We start from the raw sequence: 24957 nt of genomic DNA on the forward strand, positions 1-24957 counted from the left end.
GCGGGCCATATACGACTGCAGCCCGTGTTTAGGAACCCCTGCCTTAACACGTTTAGGCCACAGTTAACGTAAGAATCTGACACAGAAACATAACAGACGAGAAGTAATACTTCTACCAGAAATACAGTAATACAGTGTATAGAACAAAAGGAAAGCACACCAAGTTTAAAATTTGTTCTGTACAGTTATTGAATTTCTGGTAGAAATATCACTTTTATTTGTCCGGTGTGTGTGACATTCTGATGATGGCTATGGCCGAAACGTGTTAGAGATCAAGACGGATAATTATGTTGAATATATTAATATGTCGATAAACATGGCGGATGATTAAAAAATTCTGTTCATAATAGACAAAAGCTACATTATGAAAGGTGTATTGTGTTATGCAAATGATACAGTAAGTAGGGTAGTGGTTAACACTAGCTTGTGGCTTATAGCAAACAGATTGACACTTGACTGCACCAAAACAGAGTGCATACAGTTTATGACACGAAACTATTGTAGATGCTCAATTTTATTGTCACGAGGTGATCAAATACACAGAGACGTCCAACACATTCAATTCCTAGAACGGCAGATAGATGGAAAGCTGTTGGAAGTATCAGGCTTGGGGTCTTGCACAGAACCTTAATGCTGCTATCTGCACTATAAAAATAACTTCTGCTGTCTACGACACGGAAATACGACAGCTTATTTCATTTGCGTACTTTCACTCTATTACAGCCTATTGTATCACACATGGTGTCCCAAATTAACGTTGGAATCTCTCTTTAACTAAAGCAAATAAAAATATTTTTGTGAGTAATAATTCAGAGGACAGTAAAAAACTTAGCATTGCTTCCATTTGTTGCAGGACTGGAAATAAACATGGCGCTATCATTGAAGAACAGAAGCGGATGCTAAAATGTTACTGGAAAGCAGATAATGTGAGTCAGTGAGTTTCAACGACTTTGGATTGTTGAATTTGGAACACCACCAGCTTCCTGGTTATCAATTACAAGAGTACGAGACAAGTTTGAAGTCGATGGAACGTTGTACGGTGTGAAGAAAGGACGAAGTGGAAGAAAGACACTTTTCACAGACAGCGAAAGTTTTTATACAGAGATTGAAGCGTACACAAAACGTCTGTGAGGTAATGCTCTCATGAAACTGGAATCATCAAAACCTGTGTTTGCACAATTTTACGGACTCAGAGATGGAAGCCTTACATTCCGACACTTTTCCATGTTCTGAACGTGGATGGTTCCGATAGGCGTTTGTGAGTGGTTCATCATCATGTGTAAAGGAGATGCCTGTTTCCAAAAAAAAAATTTTTTTTTGCCGAATAAATCGACCTTTAAACTTGAAGGAACAATTAACAGCCATAACTGCGTGAACTCTGGGCTAACGAAAATCCATACGTAACTGAAGGGAGGAATGTTTATCAACCGTGAGTATGAGATGGTGTTGTCTGTCATCTAAAGGGTTGATCGTACCGCACTTTTTTCACGACATTGTCACGGATGACTCTCATCTAGAAATGTTGCTTATGCAAGCTCCATACCTTAACGATATTTCTGACAATGATGATTGTTAAATCTCAATGGGGCGGCGTGCCACTTAACTTTCAACTTGATATCACGGAATCTCTCCGATCACCGAATTTATCCAATTTAAATTCTGTCTTTGGAATAAGAATTCTCCGACAATCTTATATAAAATTATTAATATCAAGAGCACGTGTATGATCTAAGAGGGCAAATTGAACACAACTACGATGTTTATTCCATTAAAAATAATACAGTTGGTATGTCGCTCTGTTCTAAGTCGTTGTTGACGATGTATTGCGGTGGAAGGTGGTCATTTTCGGCATTTACCACCTGCACCCTCTGATTCCTGATAAATAAAAAATGTGCTTTTTTCCAATTTCTCTGTAGAATCTGTGATTTTATGGCTTAAGACATTTTTTGCAACTTTTTTCACCGTAGGTGATCAGATGTACCATTTGCCTTCACGGACATAACAGCAACACAGACAGATAAATGTTTCCATTTTGTACAATTTTCTGAACTGACCCCAATTTAGCCGCTCGGGGAAGCCGCGAGGTGTGGGGCGTCTTGTCACGGTCCGCGTGGCTCTCTCCGTCGGAGGTTCGAGTCCTCCCTCGGGCATGGGTGTGTGTGTCATCCTTAGCGTAAGTTAGTTCAAGTTAGACTAAATAGTGTGTAAGCTTAGGGACCGATAACCTCAGCAGTTTGGTCCCATAAGCTCTTACCACAGATTTCCAATTTTTTGACCGCAATTTCATTTAGACAGTTTGAATACAACTGTCACCTCGAAACCGTGTCCATCAAATTCCTTCTCCAGTGTCCCGTTTCTACCATGATACACATCAAAATTTACTGTGTATTCTCTCTAGTCACAAACTGCTCATTGGTTTTAATGGATTATATTGCTTTATACTACTTCCCTTGAAGACAATCATTGATTCATCGCCGACCGCGGTGGCCGTGCGGTTCTGGAGCTGCAGTCCGGAACCGCGGGACTGCTACGGTCGCAGGTTCGAATCCTGCCTCGGGCATGGGTATGTGTGCTGTCCTTAGGTTAGTTAGGTTTAAGTAGTTCTAAGTTCTAGGGGACTTATGACCTAAGATGTTGAGTCCCATAGTGCTCAGAGCCATTTGAACCATTGATTCACCAATACCGAGCTCGCTAGAGCCTCTATAAATGGAAATAAATTTCTTATTCAGAACAGTTTGAAGCGGGCGAATTTTATACAACTAAACAGTGTCATTTTCTGGAATTTTTGAGCTGTCGTTAGGACGTAAATTACTCAAAATAAAATCAAACCTGTCACACTACTCATACAGTGCCTTACAATAGAAATACCAAGGGCATCACACGTAGACCAGTAGTGTTCCATGATGGTAGCTTGTGATAACCCACAAATAAATTCCCAAAAAAAGCTAACAACTCATGTTCCTTCAGATTTGAAATCTTTCCCTTCAGTGTTGCATAAAGATTGCTCTGGAAAATTACGTCTTCTGTAATTGGCTTCAAAACGAAATACAGAACATCAGTAGCTGAGAGGTAATCGTGAAGTGATTCTTCTATAGGATCTGCCCCTAGAATACATGAATTGAAGTAGTACTACGGCTGTCACAGCCGGAACAGACTTCCAGCAAAATCCATGAATTGAAGAAGAATTTGAAGTGGAATGATCATATAAAATTAATTGTTGGTAAGGCGGGTACCAGGTTGAGATTCATTGGGAGAGTGCTTAGAAAATGTAGTCCATCAACAAAGGAGGTGGCTTACAAAACACTCGTTCGACCTATACTTGAGTATTGCTCATCAGTGTGGGATCCGTACCAGGTCGGGTTGACGGAGGAGATAGAAAAGATCCAAAGAAGAGCGGCGCGTTTCGTCACCGGGTTATTTGGTAACCGTGATAGCGTTACGGAGATGTTTAATAAACTCAAGTGGCAGACTCTGCAAGAGAGGCGCTCTGCATCGCGGTGTAGCTTGCTGTCCAGGTTTCGAGAGGGTGCGTTTCTGGATGAGGTGTCGAATATATTGCTTCCCCCTACTTATACCTCCCGAGGAGATCACAAATGTAAAATTAGAGAGATTAGAGCGCGCACGGAGGCTTTCAGACAGTCGTTCTTCCCGCGAACCATACGCGACTGGAACAGGAAAGGGAGGTAATGACAGTGGCACGTAAAGTGCCCTCCGCCACACACCGTTGGGTGGCTTGCGGAGTATCAATGTAGATGTAGATGTAGATGTAGATGTAGATGTAGATGTAGAAGAAGAAGAAGCAGTAATCATATGCTAAAAATAATTATGACTAGGAGAGTGTAAGAAAGTACTTTCAGTATATCTATTGGGTTGGGCTGATTTGGGGAAAGACGCCAAACAAAATGGTTCAAATGGCTCTGAGCTCTATGGGACGTAACATCTGTGGTCATCAGTCCCCTAGAACTTAGAACTACTTAAACCTAACTAACCTAAGGACATCACACACATCCATGCCCGAGGCAGGCTGAAGCGCCTAGAACTGCACGGCCACATCGGCCGCCTGACACCAAACAGCGAGGTCATCCGTCTCATTGGAGTAGGGACGAAAGGGGAAGGAAGTCGGCCGTGCCCTGTCAAAGGAACCATCCCAGCATCTGCCTGGAGTGATTTAGGGAAATCACGGAAAACCTAATCAAGATGGCCGGAAGCGGGATTGATCAGTCGTCCATCGTCCTCCCGAATGCGAGTCAAGAGTGCTAACTCACTGTATCTGTAATCGCAGTTACTTGTTACAGAGCAATTGTTTCTGCACTTTCTATCGAAATTTGGCTGATTTTCACGTCGAGTTATAGATGTAGATGGCAAAATATTCTCCAACCCATCATAATGTGAACCACTTAATGTTTGTTTCAAATCTGCCTACTACAAATTGATCGAAAAAGCTTTGTCAAAATTGTTAACATTGTCATCTTCATCTTTGATGTCAGTGATTTTTGAAATATTAGTGAGAATGTCCTCATACAAAAGCGCTTCAATTTCTGCATCAGTTAAAGACAAAAATAACCACCAGTATTACGATTTTTGTCCATCTCTGTGAGAAAAAGTAGACAGAACAACATGTGAGAGACTACAGCACGTTACTGCAATAAAGTGTTCCCAGAGCCTGACTGTACTTGTAAGTCCACTTTTTATTTTTCATTTTATATCACTTGTTTGTGACCTAAAGCTCCAAGCTATTGTACAAAACTAAGAAAGTAAGTACTTGCAATGGAAAATACGACAGAAGTTTCAGTAACATGTGAAAATTTCTAGGCAGCACTACGGAAACAATTACGTGCAATCTTTCGTTTTCACAGCAACGCTCAACAAAGACTTTCGAGCTCTGGCTGCCAGAGAGGTCTATCTATCGCGAAGTAAAGTCTCTGAAACTGTAGAGCGGAAGTACCGTAACTTTCCAATATGTTCTGAATACACCAAACTGAACTATGAGAAAACTATGCGAGTAAAAATAAGCTGGTTCTTTTGAGTACCACCAGGCAATACAGGGTTAAGTTACACATTAATGTATATGACAAGAAAAGCTTTTCATTTCTATCTGTTTTAATTAAGGAGATATTCAGTTTCAAAGAGAGCATACATCATTTTGAGATACCATGCATATTATGGCAACTCTGTAAATTCATAAAGAGTTTTCCCAACACTGAAAATGTCAGTCATAAGAATCTGCGGCGTCAGCGTGCAAGCCGTTAGTTCAGACGACTCAAAATTTTATCTCTGCCAGCCCTGTACACCATACGTGTGTTTCTGGTTAAGCATACACACTCACTGAAAAATAGCTGCCGATTTGGCTAACACGTATTTAACAACTATGGCTAAATGTTCATCGGCTTCGGCCTCGCATTTAGGATGTTTCCATGCTATCAGAGCGAAAAGTTTCACTGCGTTCCCGACACTTCTATTTTCGCAAGTTACATTACATTACATTACATTACACAGGGACATCGGTAGAGCTTACTTCAGTATGTCAATAGGTAAAATAATAGTAACATTAATAATACAGGAAAAAAGAAGTTTAGCCCTTTTGCTTTTGTCATTCATAGTAAACCGTGTTTCGGTATCTCGAAGAGTTTATGGAACATTCCCTGTGATCATGATGCGTGAAACATTCAGAATGTATATGAGTTGATCGTCCCTGCACCTCAAACATCATTAAGTACCGTCTGCGCAAACTAAGTTGAGAGTCGACGTGGTGTCTGATGGGAGCGACCGTAAATGCATTTCCCATTTACGGTCGCTGCCATTAGCCACCGCACCAAGTGTCAATGTAGTTTGCGCGCACAGGTATATAGTGACTAGTTGATGTACATCATTATTACTCAATTTGTTACTGAAACGCTCAACTGCAGTTACTTAACCGACGCAAATTATTTCTTTCAATATACGTAATTCTATCATAGCATTTCCTATGGCTCCATGCTGAACAGTAATAAAATGTTGTACATAAGCCTCCATGTGATTGCAAAAAGTGATACTGACCAAAGAAATCAGTTTCATAAACGAACTGAGTTTTATGCGAATAATGTTATGGGCAACAGTTGAAACTTTTTATCGCCTTTTTGTTTATCCTCTCCCTTATATTCTATCTGTGCTTTCCACATAAACGAAATACGGGTCAATATTAATGTTCTCATAAAAAAATTCTACTCTCGCGTGGCACTGTGCAAGCTGATTGAGAGATGAACTCTAACAGAAGGCGGGGATCATAAGTAGTGAATTCAACTGTGATTTCTGCAATAAATCACGTCAATATCTGTGGCGAAATTAGTTACAGTACTGTCTTGTACTTCTGTCTTCAATTATACAGCGCGAATGGTTGATTTCCTCCGTTATAAGTAGTTAAGTTCAAGTGCTAGTAGTAACTAAAGAACAACACTGTTATTTGGAACTTATGAGGAAGTTGATAGTATTCCCGCTAGAGCCCTAATTAAGACGATCGTCCGTACGATCTCTCCCAACAGTTTATCGGTGTTCGTCCTTACGCTTAGCTGAATATACTATATCGTTACATCAATAAAAGTTCTAATTTTCTTGAAAGAAGCACAAAATCTACAAGAGTGTTAATGAATGGCTTGATATATTCTCTGAGGCGACTTTCCTTTATGTTAATCACATATCATTACCACTTTGACAAGAGTCGGTAGCTACGGAACAACGTTGACTTCAGATTGTAACCTCCAGAACTGCCCTCTGGAATCGTATATTCAATAGGTTACTGTATTCGTCAATGATTCCATGACAAGTACGCTTTATCTGCTTTTCTTGGGACAAGCTTAATGCATAATCATATAGTGACGGATATTGAATGTGTTACACCATGGACACATTGACCGAACGCAATCAAACTATTATTGTATTTTAATTTATTTAACCGGATCTGGTTAGGGCCATAAGGCCCTCTCTTTCATCGGACCGGGATTTCATACGAATAGAATCTTTTTTACATCATAGTTACCTAAGAAATACGAGTTTTCATATAACGAAAACTATTAAAATAATTTTAGTGCTATAGTGACAGTATGAGTAGATAATACTGACTGTGAACTGATGAAGTTAATACTGGCAGTACTGCTTCCACTAATATTGACAATGGTAATAACAGTAATAATAATAATAATAATGACAATAATAACAATAACGATCATGGAAGATATAAAACGAATTTATTTGCGTATAAAATAGATGTTTTCTGATACAGCGGGTTGTGGGGAAATGAAATTTAAGGAGATTGCACAAGCTAAGAATATTGAGAAATGAGGAAGACCTAGCTGGAAAGAAGGATTGACGAGGGCAACGAATGCGTACAAGGACAATGATAATGATTCTTGTTGCTTCATCGATCATGTCATTAATTGTCTTCTGAAGCTGGAGTTCTCTAATATAATGAGGGAGGTTATTGCAGACTCGAGTTCCTGCTACTGAGAAGGACTTCGAGAAAGTGGCAGAACGATGTTACGGGTCAGAAAGAATTTGCTCCGATGGGAACGGTAGCTTCTGCCATCTTGTTCAGACAAGAGCGTTAAGGTCGAGGAGAGATATGGGAGGACAGTGTACGTTAATAGGACGGTAGACAAGACAGGGGGTATGGAAATCTCTGCGCTTGTCTGTATGCTGCCATGATAGCTGTGCATATTATGGTGAAATATGAGCAAAGAGTGAAACATCACAGATATAACGAACACTGGAATTCATAGCCATCTCTCGGGGCGGTGATCTTTCTTGAGAAAGTACTTGCAGGATAACATCGCTGCAATCAATAATTGGAAGTATAGTTTCTAGAACAAATTTCTTTTTCTGGTCAAGAGAGAAGAAACTTTTATATTTTTGTAGGGAATGGAGAGATGCTGATGCCTTCTTGAACACTGCGGTTACGTGCTCAGTCCCATTTAGATTTTCATTTACTATTGCTCTTAGACTCTTTTCTGAAGGAGAGAAGTTGATATTTCTCCAATTTAGGGATAAAGATGGCAGGGATTCCCGCTAATTCGGTCTAATGAACCTAGAATGACCGCTTGGGTTTTGGATGGGTCGAGTTTTAATGCTATATACTGCGCCCGTTCTGATTGTTCACAAAGGTCGATACTGAGGTTCTCAATAACTATCTTAAGGTTTATTGGTGTTGCTCTTAGATACAATGAATGTCATCAGCGTAAATGTGGTATTTGATGTTGGATAAACCGGATGACACGTCATTGACAACCAATGAAAAGAATGCAGGACGTACTACCGAACTCTGGAGGACTTCTGATACTACCTGCCTCCATTGTGACTTGAGGGTGCCGGACATGGCGCATTGCTGCCGACAGCGAAACCATTGCACTGGACATGGCGAGAAAATTACTCCGTATTTACGTGCCTGTGGGATAACTTAATCAAACGTTCATGATCGTGTGAGCTTATTTTCAGTATAGAAAAAAGCAGTTCCTACAGACGAAATTAGACAGTCTATAATGGCTACCTTACTAGATGGTTTCAGATCGATGCCGCAATACAGAAAGCCCAAAGGACCTGCACATGGAGCGTTTCACCACCTTTCGGACTTTGTGAAATATTTAATCTTTGTCATGAAAGACGTGGTAGCATCATACCGACAAATGACACAGACAACTGACTCTAGTACAATAACCGAACAACGATTAGTGACAATATGGAATAAAGACAACAATGTGGCCATAATAGTAGAGAGGCATCATTCGTGACCAATATAAGAAAGACAACAGCTGGGAGAGGTTTGTGGAACTGCGGCGCCACGAACCCGTCGGGAATTCGTTATTGAAATTGCCAATCATTCTGCAGTGTTTAGCGAAGTTTCTTGCTTCTGTTTGGGGGAGGGGGATCGACTCAAGGAGCAACGATTCAAGTGATCTATACCTCTCCAGATCTTGGAATCACGGTGTGGGGTGCTACTGGACATGACAACAATCTGATTTGTTAATTGTTGAAGGGAGACTGAATGCTCGCCAGTATGTGGCAATAATGGGAAATCCTGTTGCCACACTCGTCCATGACCTGTGTACTAAATGATAGATTCCAGCAGGATAATGTAAGAGCTCACGCTACGTTCACACCGCGAGGAATGTTCGCATTTTCACTGTCCTACAAGGTCCCATGATTTATCGCTCATATAGCATGTCTAGAATGCAATGACAAGCCATCAGTCTTCGTGTACTGGCACAGAACGTGTTTTTGATATGGCAAGGACTTCCTCAATATGACATTCCGAGGTTGTTTGCTATCCATACTACAACGAATGTAAATGTGTATTCGTGCCCGTGGGAGTCAGACATCATACTGATGTTGACTGTGGACACCAGCTACGAATGGAATGAGAGCTTAATCATGTAACATGTGTTGTATGATACACATCTGCATAAATTTTGATAAATATCGGACGGTGTTTCATCAAAATAAAACACGTCTATAACGCCAAAACTACGAAACATAAGACTTGCTTTACAAGTATCGTGCTTTTTGCGTTACGCTGCCATCAGTGTCTCTGTATGTAATGTACGGTAGTTAATAATTAAAGAAACATGATACCAAATATTATCGAAAGAACGTTCGACTATGAGATACGTTGTTCGTATGATGAAAAACTATTATTCTGTTTCACATAATTTATTTGCAAGTACTTCATTCAAAGCTACAAGAAGATATAAGTTATCCATCGTTTATGTATGTCACACAGTGTCGTCTCATTCCAATACTCGTCATGTACTCTTTAGTTAAAAATACAGTTCTCGTGATCGAGAATTTTAATCTCTGTGGCCGACAGAACAGCAAATTTTCATTAAAGATGATAAATGTAATTTAACAGCATCTTGTTAGGCGCGTATTTCTCTTTGATATTCCCCATGCCGTAATTTGCTGTATGGATTTTCTCTTTCTTTTAGTTTACCTTCTGTGAAATGCAAAATTTTTCACTTGCTCGATGTAGTTGTGAAATATACTTTTACTTATCTGCATTGCATAATGCTTCCTTGCGACACCGTCCAGTCTTAGGAAAACAATTACAGTGTAGCAACACTCCGTAAATACTGTTCTTATCTTTCAGCTCGATTTTTTTACTATTTATCTTTGATAAACTTAAATTTAGCACGTTTCTTTAACCGTTGCATAGACTATCATCACTTTCCTATGCGACACATTTACGTGTCACTCACAATTAGCTAGCGAGATGTCGCAGCGGTTAGCTTCCTGGACTTTTTTTACCATGTGGTAAAATTATTTACTTTCATTGATACATTTTAGTTGATTTCATGGTGTTCGAAGTGTTTAAAAGTTTTTGTTAGATATGTGTACGAAGCTTTGTAGTGGATTATCTCACACCTACAAATGGCAGTTGTTTGGTGAAGCCAGTAATGTGAACATTTTGTAAACATTTAAGCAACCGTTGACGTAAAAATTTGTTATATATCCCAATTTAGGTTTATTTTAGTTGCCATAAATTTATTGTGATGAATGCTGGGTTAGTTGGTGTGAAAAGGGTCACGGGAGTTTTCTTCCCACATCTTTGTCCTATCCAACTTTCTTACCGTCTCTAATGACTTCTCCCTTCACGGAACCTTAAAGTCTGGTGTTCCTTCGTTTTATACCCTTGCACGAACAAACGGATATCAGGAGTAAGACATCTGAGGTTACACTGACACTCAAAGCCCACGGTATAGCGCATTCTATCAGTATTATGTAATTATTTGTCATCCGAAAGTCCTTGTCAGATCTCGTGAATAAAGAGGGTGAATTGGAAATCAAATGAATTTCTCCTCCGGGATCCAAGTTGATTTCAACAGACGAGCTGAGTTGTCTCAAAGATGGTCGTCATATTCGAGCATTAAAAGTGTTCTAGAATTCTACAAAATGTTATATAAAACACACACGTCAACAGTTATTTCAAATATTCTATTTATCCAGTCACTTAGAGCGATCCGCTTCCCTACCGACGTGCGTAAACAATGGCAAGAATTCTGAAGCAGGTCTACTGCATACTCAGCATAGAGAGAACGAAAAATTTGTGTGATGGCAGTGTCGTTCTTTTGGTTAATGGGTTAATGATTTTACTTATTTTTAAATTCCTCCTACATCTTGAACCTTGAAGGGGCGTTAAACTCTTAATGTCCCTTCGTATGTCTTGTATCTTCGCATCCGTTAAGAAGTCGATTATAGAAACGGAAGGATTCACGTCAAGCATTAAAAAAAACAGAATTTATAATTACTGTACCAGTTTGGTCCACGATTAACAGAACAATAAATTTATTTTTGTTGACTAATTTAGAGTATGAAACCATTTGATAGATCTGGATACAGAATCTGGCTCTCAGATTCTCCGAAAGTATAACCGCGGTAATTTTAATATCATTTAGATTTTTGTCTTCACGTAACTTTTTATTGCCGGTAGTCATACGAAATATCTTGACTGTACTGTTCAGTCCTCTCTGTGACCTTAGGAGCTTACTGATCTTCTTACTACGCGAATCGTCCCCTTTCCTCATTATCTGAAACGGTACATGTTCATCAACACATATCTTGAATAATAAAATCTGTTCGTCCTTAATTAACTGCACTGAAAATCTAAACCTTTTTTTTTCAAGTAAATAAATTTTTCTTATCGCCACAACCATTACTCTCAACGTCTGTACAGTACATTCTTAAAGTAGCTGCTTTTCTCATGTACGATAACTACTTACAAGAATTCGGATCTGGCAGTCGGCAGGTTTATGATGCTACAGTCGAGAAATGATTGTGTTCATCCACGTTTTTACTCCGCAAGATACAGTACATGTATGGCGGAGAGAAAATGGAGTAAAGAAATTAAGGATGTAAATGAAGAGTTTATCGCCTCGAGGTATAAATATCGTTAGAGACTGAACGTAATCTCTGACAGAAGAAGACAAAAGGGTGACCGGTTCCGACCTTTAGATAAGGCGTCCAAACATTCGCCGGAAGATTTTAGGGAAGTTACTCATAATCTTAACCTAGATACCGAGCGAGCTGGTGGAGTACTAGGGCGCACGACTTGTACTGTAAAGAAAGGGCTCTTCAGACACCCATCTACGTCTGCATCTGCATGAGTACTCTGATATTCACGCTGAAGTGCCTGGCAGGGGGTTCATCGAACCACTTTCACGCTGTTTCTCTAGCGTTCCACTCCCGAACAGCGTGCGGGAAAATGGAGCAATTAAATTTCTCCGAAAGAGTTTCGATTTCTATTATTTTATTGCGTTGAACATTTCTCCTATGTAGGTGGGCGTCACTAAAGTATTTTCGCATTCAGAGGAGAAAGCTGGAGATCGAAATTTCGTGAAAATATCTTGCAGCATCTAAAAACGCCTTTGTTTTAATGACTGCCACACCAACTTTTGTATCGTATCCGTCATACTTTCTCCCAAATTTCGCGATAGAACAAAACTAATTGCCCTTCTTTAAACTTTCTATATGTCCTTAGTCAATCCTATCTGGTAAGGATCCCTTACCGCACAACGAATACACTAGTAGAGGACGCACAAGCGTAGTTCAGACAATCTCTTTAGCGGTTTTCTTGCATCTTTTAAGTATTCTACCAATAAATCGCAGTCTTTGGTTCGCCTTTCCCACAACATTATGTACGTGATTGTTGCAATTTAATTTGTTCGTAGCTGTAATCCCTAGGCATTTAGTTAAATTGACAGGCGTAAGATTTGTGTAATTTATTGTGTAACGAAGTTAACGGATTCCTATTAGTACTCATGTGGACGACCTCAAGCTTTTCATTATTTCGCGTTAATTGCCACTGTTTGCACCATACAGATATCCTGTCTAAAACATTTTGCAATTGATTTTGATCCTCTGATGACCTTACTAGACGGTAAATGACAGTATCATCTGCAAATAATCTGATGATCTCCTAAATTATTTATATAGATTAGGAACAGCAGAGGCCCTATAATACTTCCTTTGGGAACACCATATTTCAGTTTAGTTTTACTCGATTACTTTCCGCCAGTTACTACGAACTGTGACCCGTCTGCCCAGCCTGATTTATATTTTTCGTGGTTTCTCTAAATCGCACCAAGCAGGTGCCACGGTGATTGCTTGGAAAACAACAAGGCCGATATTTTTCCTCATGCCCGTCGAGTCGGAGCCTGTGCTATGTGTCTAATGACCACGTCAGCGACGGGACATTAAACCTAATCTTCCGTCCTTCTTTTTAAACTGGACTGTCGTACTAATATTTGAAGTCGGTCCTCTTACATACGAAACCAGTGTCGTGAAATATGAGTGGAATGAAAGAGTGGCTGTATGAGTAAAGATTTCTCTATTTTTACCCTCGGTATCGTACACGATAAGTAATTCCATTGATTCCTCTCTGATGATGAGCTTTTGGATTTTGAAAAAGCATTTGTGGGTCACAACATCTTTGTTATACCACATTCCCCTGGAGATCTTTGACTATTCTCTTTCCTATTAAACAATCCAGTAAAAGGTAATGAACTCATCGTTCAAGCGTCTCCCTCACTCATATGTTACTCCTGTATGGTAATTATCTTAGGCACTGCACCATTAGGACTTACTTATGAATGACTCCGATGATAACTGAGTACGCTGCGCTCTTCAAAGATGAATTACTTTATAAATCCTCTAATGAATTCTAGCGTTTTACGAACTTCCCCAACAACTAATGTCATGTTGTCGTTCCGAACTGAGTTGTCGCGGACGGAGTTGCCTTAAAACTTTGGCTGGAATGGTTGGTCGCTATAGTGCAATCAGGTAACATAAGAGAATGATTCTATTCACAAACATTATTTGCGTTATGAACCAGTTACCTACACAAACAGATCAAAAGCATCCGGACATCCGTATGTTATGCGGAATTGGCCACTAGATTTCACGTGAGGTGGGTATGCCAGTATAAAAGGAGGCAGGGAGTATTACGTTGTAAGCGGAAAAACAATAACAGCAGAATAGCTCAATGATTTCGAACATGAACTAGTCACTGGATGTTACCTGCGTAACAAATCATTAGGGAATTTCAATCCCTCTAAAGCTGCCCAAGTCGACGGTTGATTACGTAATTGTGAAGTGGTAACGCAAAAGAACAACCATAGTAAAAACCAAGACCAGGCGCACATCATATGTTGACGGACAGGGATTTGTGAGGCATTGCGGAGGGTAGTTGTAAAAGTAGTATAACACCAGCAGACGGGACCATTCATGAATTCCAAAGTTCTATCAGCAGACCAACTAGCACCACGACTGTGTGTAAAGAGTTAAAAAGAATGTTGTAAAATGATCGAGTAGCTTTCCAGAAGCCACACATTTATTTAGTCAGTTCTAAACGACGTTGGAGGTGGTGTAAATAGCGACCCACTGGACGTTGGACGACTGCAAACGAATAATTTGCAGTGATAAATCCAGCTGTATCCTATGGTAATTCGGTGTACGGGCTTGGGTTTGGTGAATGCCTGGAGGACGTTTTTCGCTGTAGTGTGTAGTGCCTGCCAACAAAGAAGAACAGAGCAGGTAGTGTTGCGGTACGGGTGTGTTTTTCGTGATTAGGATGTAGTCCCTTTATTCCGCTTAAGAACACGCTAAATGCGGAAGGACATGAACAAATTTTGCAGTATTGCATCCTGAGTACAGTAAAGGAACTATTGGGAGACGGTAACTGCCTCTATCAGCATGACAACGCAACCTATCATAAAGCAACATCTGTGAAACAATGGTTTGTCGATAATAACACTGCTGAAATGAATTGTTCTAACGAGAGTCCTGATCTGAATCCAGTGGAACACTTTTGGGATGAGTTAGAACGTCGATTTCACTCCAAACCCTAGGTTCCAAGATCACTCCCCACTTTAGTTTAGTCTCTTCAAGAAGAACTAGCTGCCATTCGTCTGCAGACATTTAGACACCTCACTGAAAGTGTCCCCAGTAGATTTAATTTCGTCACAAAACCTAGACATGGACACCCCCAATATTTGTGTCTACTAACACGTATCCGGACTTTTTGAAAGTATAGTTTATGTCTCCACCAGGCGTGGACAACCTATAAAACTTCCTGTGTTCAGCAACATTTTCTGCCGATGTCATTAGTGCACAAACAACTAACGTTTCAGCAACTGTTTATATCGTCCACAGCAACTGTCTCTTCCCACTTTCTCAAGCACCCCAGATTCACCTTGATTTGATCATGGCTTTCCACTGAAAACAACATATTGTGTTATATCAGCCATAATATACTCAGTCCATTAGCACATGCAGTCATAATATGTAGGAATACTTACTTTGTTTGAAACTTCTGGCGGAGTAAAACAGGGTGCCGGAGTGAGACTCGAATCCGGAAGCTTGGTTTTCTCGAACAATGGTCTAACACACTGGGCTTTTTTAAGAAATTTCCTTCCAGTCCCCCTCTCGTCATAAATGCCTCCTTCGACTGAAGCTTTTAGCCTGAAATAAAAAATTTTACTCTCGCCTCTCAGGAGACACCGTCTTACCGTAGCACTGTCCGTGCGGGCGAGAGGGTTTGCGTGTTTCCAAGGGAGTGGCGGGCTATACCGGCAGCAGTGTAGCTGTTGGCGGGGCCTCCCTAGCCGGCCAGGCCTCTACGAGAGAACCAGACGAAGAGTGTCTCACAATGTCCCATCTTTCCTACAGCCAGTCTTGATGTTTCCTTTCCTTTCCTTGCTTCGTAGGCGGGCAGAGCTCGAAGCGCTCGGAAGGCAGTTTACCTAGGGGATGGCAACCCGAAATACTGCCCGGTCCTCCAGGGTGGGCGTTGATTCGCCGGACCACATCCTCAGCATTTCCAAAAAATATTTTTTCGGCTCAAGATATCAGTCAAAATCCTCAGCAAAATAACGGGATTGGATCACCACGGAGACAAAAACGGCTACAGAAAAGGACTGTGTTTATACCAACGTAGAATGTGCAGAGTTTGGGTACAAAGAAAAGAGAAATATTCTAGGAACTAAGTAGGTTGACGATAAGTGTGTGTGTGTCCTCAGTGAAACAAAGGTCAAGGGTAAGGGAAATGAAAATGTAGCCTGTTAAATTCATTTTTAAGGTGGAGTTCAATAGAAGGAAAGCAACAACAGATGGATTTCAATAGCCGTCCATAAGAAGCATAGATGAAATAGCAAATGCTCGGAGGAAATTGATGAGGATGAAGGCTGCAGAAATATAAAAATATGGCCACGAAATCATCAGTCTCGGGGCTTATGCACCTAGAAATAATGCTGACAGCAAAGTCGAAGATCAGTTCCATGAAAAGTGTGCTAGAAAACATATGGGCCCACAAAAGAAAAATTTTAAGTGGGTATTTTAATGGAAAAGTTGGGGTGGGCACTGATAGTGGTATTGTGGGAAGATATGGAGATGACGCAGTAAATGACAATTGGGAAAGGTTAGTTGATATGTGTCAGATATTGTCCTTAAACATTTTAAATGGTTTATTTCCTGACAAGCAGATCCACAAGTATACATGGGAAAATCCTTAAGGAAATTTCAGGTCAGTAATAGGCTACATCATTCAAAATAAAAATTCCAACATAAGAACAAATGATGTTATGGTCTACAGGGATACAGAATGTTAGACGCATTGATGATAGAAACATCTAAGGGCCAAAGACAGTTATAGAGGCAAATATTGTCAAGAGGACAGTAGATACAACTCAGATAGTTTGTTTCTGTACAGTTTCTTTATAAATTACGATTGTTAAAACAATGAGGCAGTTAGAAGAAAGAATGACTGAGAATATGTACCAAGGAATTAAAAAATGTATATATGAGCAACATTTTAAGCACTGGGGCAGCAAAAGGAAGAAAGAAAGCGGCCGCCACAATGGTGGACTCAAAGCAGCTAAGAAAAAGCTAACCCCAAATAGAGGTGCTACTATAAATGGTTGAGAATAGGGGGCAACATGACGGAGCCTTTTACTTTAGACTTAATGGAGAAATAAAAAAGGTCGTCTGCAAAAGGAGGAATGAAATCTGACAGGATAAATGCAGGAAATCGGGGGGGGGGGGGGGTGAGGGGGGGGAGGACCACCAAAGTGACGACAGCATGGAAAGTAGTTGCAAGACTGAGGAAAGAAATCAAAGAAAGAGCAGACCTGATGATTGTAAGTCTAGCAGAGTGGGAGAAGCATTTTAAAGGCCTGCTAACGGAACAAAGGACAGAATATAATGAAATAAAATGGGAGATACGGGAGGACCAGGATGGTGAAGAAGCAGACAAAATTACTATGAAAGAGGTACAAAAGGTGTCTATATCAACAGGACCTGGAAACGTACCATTCTAATTGTTGAGGTATGATCCAAACATTCTGTATGAATATCTAAACAAGTTATGTAATTAATGTATGTCCTATGGGAAGGAAATTCCAGTAGAGTGGAACTTAGCGTGTCTAAGCCCCACACATAAAAAAGGAGGCAAGGAAATGTGTAGTGGTATAAGTGTCACAAGTTCTGTTAGTAGGGAGGATTGGAAAACCAAGAATGGAGAAGATTGTGAAGGAAACGGAGGAAAAAAGTGGCCTTAGAAGAGGCAGGTCATGTGTAGATAACATTTTTATCTTAAGCCAGATCATGGAGAAGAGACGCGAAAGAGATCTAAGCAATCATTTGGTCTTTATTGATCTCGATAAATCTTACAACAAAGTGCCACTACAGCTATTGTTTGAGGAGCTGTGGTCAGGGGAATTGCCAAAAATTTATGTAAGAAGTATCATAAACAACTACAAGTCGGCAGAATGTGTCATTAAGGTGCAGAAAGAAATTGGCAGACATCATATTAAAGCATGTAAAGAGTGTCAGTACAAGGGCAGTATCCTATCGTGTGATGGGATACGTGACAGAGATATCTATCAAACGGTCAGGCAGGGTAGGGCGGCTATTCAAATATTATATCCTGTACTTTGGTCCTCAAAAATGAGTCAAACAGTTAAAATGAGTTTATCCAAATACATCGTGAAACCAATAACAAGCTATGGGAGTTAGTGCTGTGAACTTACACAAATAAATAAAACGAGATGCAAGGCTTTATAAATGCACCACTTTAGAAGAGTTTGTATAATTTCCCGACTTTACCACGTAACAAACGGGGAAATAAGAGAACGTACGCAGACTCATTACAGTATTACGAACAGAACAAAAGGAAGATAGGTGGAGTGCTTTGGACAGATCAAAACAAGACAGATGGCCCAAAAGAGTACTTTCATGGCAACCTCCTTGAAGGGTCAGAAGATGAATGCCACAGAAAATGCGGTTAAGGGGTATCCAAGAAGCGATGGAAAGAAGAGGAATACAAGAGTATGAGGAAGAATGGCAAGATCGAGACGTTTGGCAACAGAGATGCAGGATGTGGCGACGGCTGTAGAATCCTCGCACCAACAAGAAGAAATTTATCCTTCGAAAGAGAATAAGAAGTGGGGTGAAGAAGAAGAGAATGGAAAGCCTCCATCCACACAAAAGTATTTTCCACCAGCGTCGACGTGATGTCTTGTCTTTGACGTTTGGTCTTGTTGAGTTCAAAATAAGTTTCTGTTAAACAGAAAAAAATAAAACACTTGAATAGCGTATCAAGCTGAAATGTTGGAAGATGGGAAATATTCCCAAACCCGCCGTAACAACTGTGATGTGATTACACGATATGACGTACAGGTAATTAGAGCCAATTTCTTTGGCACCCAATTCAGAATTGAGATTTGGCCAGTACAAAAAGCGGCGTTCGATGGTATTGGGGATTTAATAATCGTTTCAAAGCTGACTGTTCAAGTTTGGCACGATTCATCTTCACATCCGTAAGTACAACGTTTGCGACTGCTTCATAACATATCGCCCTTTAGCAAGTGGGTATCACTCGATGGAAGACATCGCTCTACACTGTGCATCATCTGAGCCGCGGATACATGGTTGGCAGAGGGTGGTGCTGAGGTAAATGAAGCCAAGTGTTCTATATGAATGACGTAGAGCGGTGAAGCAGTTTCTCACCCAGTCAGACCTTAGCTTGATCGTAGATAGTAACGTATTCTTGTACAAATTGATAGCGAGACCTCGACCCAGTGATGGATAGATTTCACGGCGTAGGGATTCCTACAAATATTTAGTTACGCTGTTCTGGGCATCACTGATGATTTTGTTCACCCTTTTGAGGTGAATTGCCGTACAGTAGGTCTCTGAATTTTTAAGTCATGGCCCTCTAAATTGTTGATTAGGCCAGTGATTTTAAAAGTTATTCTGAGTAAAGTTTATTTCTAGACATACCCAAATGTTACCACCAAGACTTGCCATGCTGAAGCTCTGGGCTGGGCACCACTGCTGCTATGTGCTGCATTCACGTAAGGACGTATTGGCTGAAATAGAAGATATTTTGGAGCCGATCTACATACTGCATGTTTTGCCTACGTGAGGTGGCGTTCATATTTTGCACCTATATGCGCCAGCTGACCTTTATCATATCGTTTGAGCAGGCAGTGGGAAACATTCCCAGTTGTTTCTGGATTTCTTCTTGTGGCAACGAAGTGAGGTGCAGTCGGCGCTGAGGCCGACCTATAAGTATGATTGCACTTTTACATATACCCAAGAAGGTACCACTTACTGTTGTCAATTTCCTAGAATATTTTTGGCAAACTCAGTGTCTGCTATGTTGGATTATTAAGATGATGTCATCTGTGTACACTCGAACGGTTCTTCTAAGGCTAAGTAGATTGATGCCCTATAGTGTGTCGTGCAAGTGTGTTAGCAAGGGTTCTGTGACGAACTCGAACGAATTGGCAAATTAAGGGCAACCTCGTCAAAGTTCTTGTAAACAAAAGATTTGCACTGTGAGCGCTTCGTTTACTTCTTAATCTCGATATCGTGCTGCTGAAAGCTACGTAATGATTTCAAAAAGGTAGAATGAAGTCGTAGAACGGTTACTGTGTTCTATACTTGACCATAAGCAATGCTGTCATATGATCATTCTAAGTCTAGAAATATATTAGGTCCCTACAGTGATCTAGAATCTTCATCACTGATCATCCCTCAATAGCGCTGAAGTGGTACGAATCGTAGACATGCGATGAAAGTGTTTCCGATCTATTGTTAAGAATGTGTTTTAGTAATTTAAAGTCAGAGTTTAACAGCGAAATCGGCCGTAGGGTTATTATGGACAAGGCGTTCGCCGTTTCGGAAATGAGTAACTCTCGGTGTGAAATTTGCTGATAAAGGCACACCATGAGGCAGTTAGTTTGTCAACTTAGTGAAGTAGACATCTACCAGTATTTTGATTCAGACTGAGTCCACAGCTTTCGTGAAATTTTTAAATCAAGCATTCCACTTTAAGCTGTTAAAATATTATTTATTTCGCTTGCAATTTCGACACATTCTCATTTTCAAGATTTCTTTGCACTCTATAGCTCATACTCTTTGTATGTTTGCATTTTTGCTGCTACTGCGATCCATCTACCACGTCTGCTACACGAAATTTTGACTTCATTGTCAAATACAAAGTTATGTAAAATAGAGAGATATATAAACAGGCAGCATACGGCGCTGTGGTCGGCAACGCCCATATAAGACAACAAGTGTCTGGCGCAGTTATATCGGTAACTGCTGCTACAATGACAGGTTATCAAAATTTAAGTGAGTTTGAACGTGGTGTTATAGTCGGCGAACGAGTGATGGAACACAGCATCTCCGAGTTAGCGATGAAGTTCAGATTTTCCTGTACGACCATTTCACGAGTGTACCGCGAATATCAGGAATCCGGTAAAACATCAAATCTCTGACATGGCTGTTGCCGGAAAAAGATCCTCCAAGAACGGGACCAACGACGACTGAAGAGAATCTGTGAACGTGACAGAAGTGAAACCTTCCGCAAATTGCTGGAGATTTCAATGCTGCCCATCAACAACTGTCAGCGTACGAACCATTCAACGAAACATAATCGATATGGGCTTTTGGAGCCGAAGGCCCACTCGTGTACCCTCGATGAATGCACGACAAAAGCTTTACGCCTCGCCTGTGCCCGCCAATACCGATATTGGACTGTTAATGACTGGAAACAAGTTGCCCGGTCGGACGAGTCTCGTTTCAAATTGTACCGAGCGGATGGACGTGTACTGTACGGGTATGGAGTCAACCTTATGAATCCATGGACCCTGCATTTCAACACGGGACTGTTCAAGCTGGTGGAGTCTCTGTGATGTAGTGAAATGGGACTCCTGATACGTCTAGCTACGACTCTGACAGGTGACACGTACGTAAGCATCCTGCCTGATGACCTGAATCCGTTCATGCCCATTGTGCATTCCGACGGACTTGGACAATTCCAGCAGGACAATGCAACACCCCATACGTCATGAACTGCTACAGAGTGGCTTCAGGAACACTCCTCTGAGTTTAAGCATTTCCGCTGGCCATCAAACTCCCCAGACATGAACATTATTGACCACATTTGGGATGCCTTTCAAAGTGCTGCTCAGAAGGGATGTCCACCCCCTCGTAATCTTACGGATTTATGGACAGCTTTGCAAGATTCATGGTGTCAGTTCCCTCCAGCACTACTTAAGTCCATATACGACGTGTTGCGGCACTTCTGCGACCTCGCGGCGGCCCTACACGATGTTAGGCAGGTGAACCAGTTTCTTTGGCTCTTCAGTATACATCTGCTATTATTTCACCAACTAAAAGATGAGGCAACGAAGACCAGTTACCAGTTGCAACTTAGTAACCGCTTTGAAGCACTCAGCGAAGTGGACGCGAATCAGGACCTCGAACTTATGTGGGGAAACATCCAGAGCTCAGTTAGGGATGCAGCAAAGGAAACACTCATGGGAAACCCAGTGGGCAAGAAGATCTGGTTTGGAAAGGAATGTGCAGATGCCCTGGAAAGGAGAAAGGAAGCCAGGAACAAATGGCTGAAGGGGACAAATCTGGCACAGGCCAAAGCACAATTTGAGGAGGTCCGAAAGCAATTCTGACAAGAGCAAAGAGGAAATACATAAGGAACATGATCACTGAAGCAGAAACAGACTTCAGAGGACAAAAGACGAGGGAAATGTTTCTGAGGGTGAAGTACCTCTGCAAAGGTCATCAGGCCAAGCAGAAATTTGTCAAAGACTCCCGTGATAAGATCCTGACGAACGATAGGGACATAGCTGAGAGATGGAAAGAGTACTTTCGACAGCTGCTAAATTGTGATGAACCCGAACTGCAATTTGATTTCCAGTACCCAATTACAGCCGATGCAGACTATCCCCCACCTACCCTGGATGAGATAAAAACCGGAATCAGACACCTTAAACAGAATAAGAGTCCAGGTCAAGATGGAATACAGGCTGAAATGATCCTGGCAGGAGGAGAGAAACTTGCAGATAAAATACACCGACTGATACAGGCAATATGGACCAAAGAAGAACTACCAGGAGAATGGAAAACAGCTCTGATTTGTCCAATACATAAGAAGGGCGACAAACTGAAATGTGACAACTATCGAGGAATCGCCTTGCTTAACGTCTGCTATAAGATCCTGTCCAATTGCCTCATACATAGAATTCAGCCAGTGGCAGAATCGGTGATTGGGGAGTACCAGGGAGGTTTCCGGCCAGGACGGTCAACAGTAGATCACATCTTCAGTCTCCGGCAGCTCACTGAGAAACTGGGTGAATATGGTAAAGATTTGCATATTTTATTCGTTGATTTTAAGAAGGCCTATGATTGCATACATCGCAAGAGCCTGCTCAGCTGTTTAAGGGAGTTTGGCATAGCAGAGAAACTCATCAATCTGATAAAGATCTGTCTGAACGAGACACATGCAAAGGTGAAGATGGGAAATCACGTAACTGAGGAATTTGAAATTGTGACAGGACTCAGGCATGGAGATGGGTTGTCCCCTATCCTGTTCAACTTTGCCCTCGAGAAGATCATACGCGAGACCTTCCAAGAGAACGAAGGGATTGAAATCAGAGGAAAGAGACTGGCATACTTAGCCTATGCAGACGACATCTGTTTACTCTCTAGGTCGGAAGAGGAGTTGGAGCAAATGACCAAAGCATTAAAGGAGGCTGCCAGCAAATTTGGGCTAAACATAAACGAAGCTAAGACAGAGTACCTCGTTATGACGCGTGGTCATTGTCAGACTGCTGATCATCTACAATTACTGCAGGTTGGGGACCATTCCTACAAGAGAGTGCAAGAATTCAAATACCTAGGGGCACTTTTCACTGAGAACTCGTCATGTGAAGCAGAGATCAATGCCAGAATACAAGCAGGAAACCGATCTTACCACAGCCTAGCACAACTGCTTCGATCCAAATCTCTCTCCAGACAGTTCAAGATTCGACTGTACAAAACCCTGATCCAGCCTGTTGTTCTATATGGCTGTGAGACATGGAGTATCCGGTAACAGGACTTCCATAAGCTCCTTGTCTTTGAGAGAAAAGTGCATCGGAAGATCTTCGGTCCGGTTCTGGATGCAGATACAGGGGAATGGAGGATCAGATACAACCAAGAGCTTGAGGAACTATACCAGCAGCCCAACATAGCAGGAGCTGTCAAAGCCAAACGAATGCAGTGGGCCGGCCATGTGACCCGGATGGAGGATCACAGATGGCCTCGGAAGCTCCTGGATTTCACACCTACAGGAAAGAGACCGCCAGGGAGACCCAAGAAGCGTTGGAGGGATGGACTCCATGAAGATTTAAAACAAATGTCAATAGATGTGGACGAATGGCGGATAGCAGCAATGGACAGAATACAGTGGAGGAGGAAACTTGTAGATGCGTGCGGTCCACTGGGCCTGATCACGTAGTAGTAGTAGTCTAATGTGTGCTTGCATGGTATATGGAACAGCGGATAAACTCACACCACCACTTGAAATTGCTGTTCACTGCTGGGAACTATTTTCTACATCTAACATCTACACAGACACGCCGCAAGTCACCGTACGGTGTGTGGCGGAAGGTGCCCTGTACCACTACTAGTCTTTTCCTTTGCTGTTCTACTCGCAAATAGAGTGAGGGAAAAACGACTGTCTATATGCCTCTGTATGAGCTCCGATTTCTCGAATCTTATCTTCGTGGTCCTTAAGCGCAATGTATAATGGCGGCAGTAGCTTCAAATGTCGCGTCTCTAAATTTTCTCAGTAGTGTTTCTCAAGAAGAACGTCGCCTTCCTTCCAAGGATTCCCGTATGAGTTCCCGAAGCATCTCCGTAACACTTACGCGTTGTTTTAATCTACCGGTAACTAATATAGCAGTCCGCCTATGAATTACTTCGATGTCTTCCTTCAATTCGACCTGGTACGGATCCGAAACACTCGAGCAGCACTCAAGAAGAGGTCGCACCAGCGTCCTATATGCCGTCTCCTTCACAGGTAAACCACTCTTTCGTAAAATTCTCCCAGTAAACCGAAGTCGACCTTCACAGGTAAACCACTCTTTCCTAAAATTCTCCCAGTACACCGAAGTCGACCATTCACCTTCCATACCACAGTTTTCACATGCTCGTTACATCTCACATCGCTTTGCAGCGTTACGCCTAGATATTTAAATGACTTCATTGTGTGAAGTAGGATACTAGTAATACTATATCCAAACATTACAGATTTGCTCTTTCTACTAATCCTCATCAACTTACATTTTTCCACATTTAGGGCTAGCTGCCATTCATCACATCCACTGGAAATATTGTCGTAGTCGTCTTGTATCTTGCTACGGTCACTCAACTTCGACACCTTACCGTGCACATATGAGAAGTCTTTGATTCCTGTAGAGCAGACAGTGGTGTAATGCAATGAAGGCTTGTATAACAAACCGCCTGCTGGACAGGTTGCTTCCCTTATCTCGCAAATTTAAGAGAAAGAGGGCGCGCCAGGTGACAGTTGGATCACGTGGTGAATGGAAGAGGGAGTATACAAGAAGTCGGCACAGTCCCGTGCACGAA

At 41.4% G+C, this 24957-nt stretch overlaps 1 protein-coding gene across 6 annotated transcripts in view; it reads right to left on the reverse strand.

Moving 5' to 3' along the window:
* LOC124555410 (serine/threonine-protein kinase NIM1) overlaps positions 1-24957 on the reverse strand; it is a 510029-nt gene that overhangs the window by 469064 nt on the left and 16008 nt on the right. The window contains exon 1 of one of the 6 annotated variants that reach the window (XM_047129308.1): positions 15318-15397. The exons of the other annotated variants lie outside the window; for them this stretch is intronic. The gene's annotated coding sequence lies outside the window, so the exon portion shown is untranslated. Of the gene's footprint in view, positions 1-15317; positions 15398-24957 lie in introns of those variants that run through there. 6 annotated transcript variants of the gene reach the window in all.

This window comes from Schistocerca americana, chromosome X (genome assembly GCF_021461395.2).
Source record: "Schistocerca americana isolate TAMUIC-IGC-003095 chromosome X, iqSchAmer2.1, whole genome shotgun sequence".
Lineage (NCBI taxonomy): Eukaryota > Metazoa > Arthropoda > Insecta > Orthoptera > Acrididae > Schistocerca > Schistocerca americana.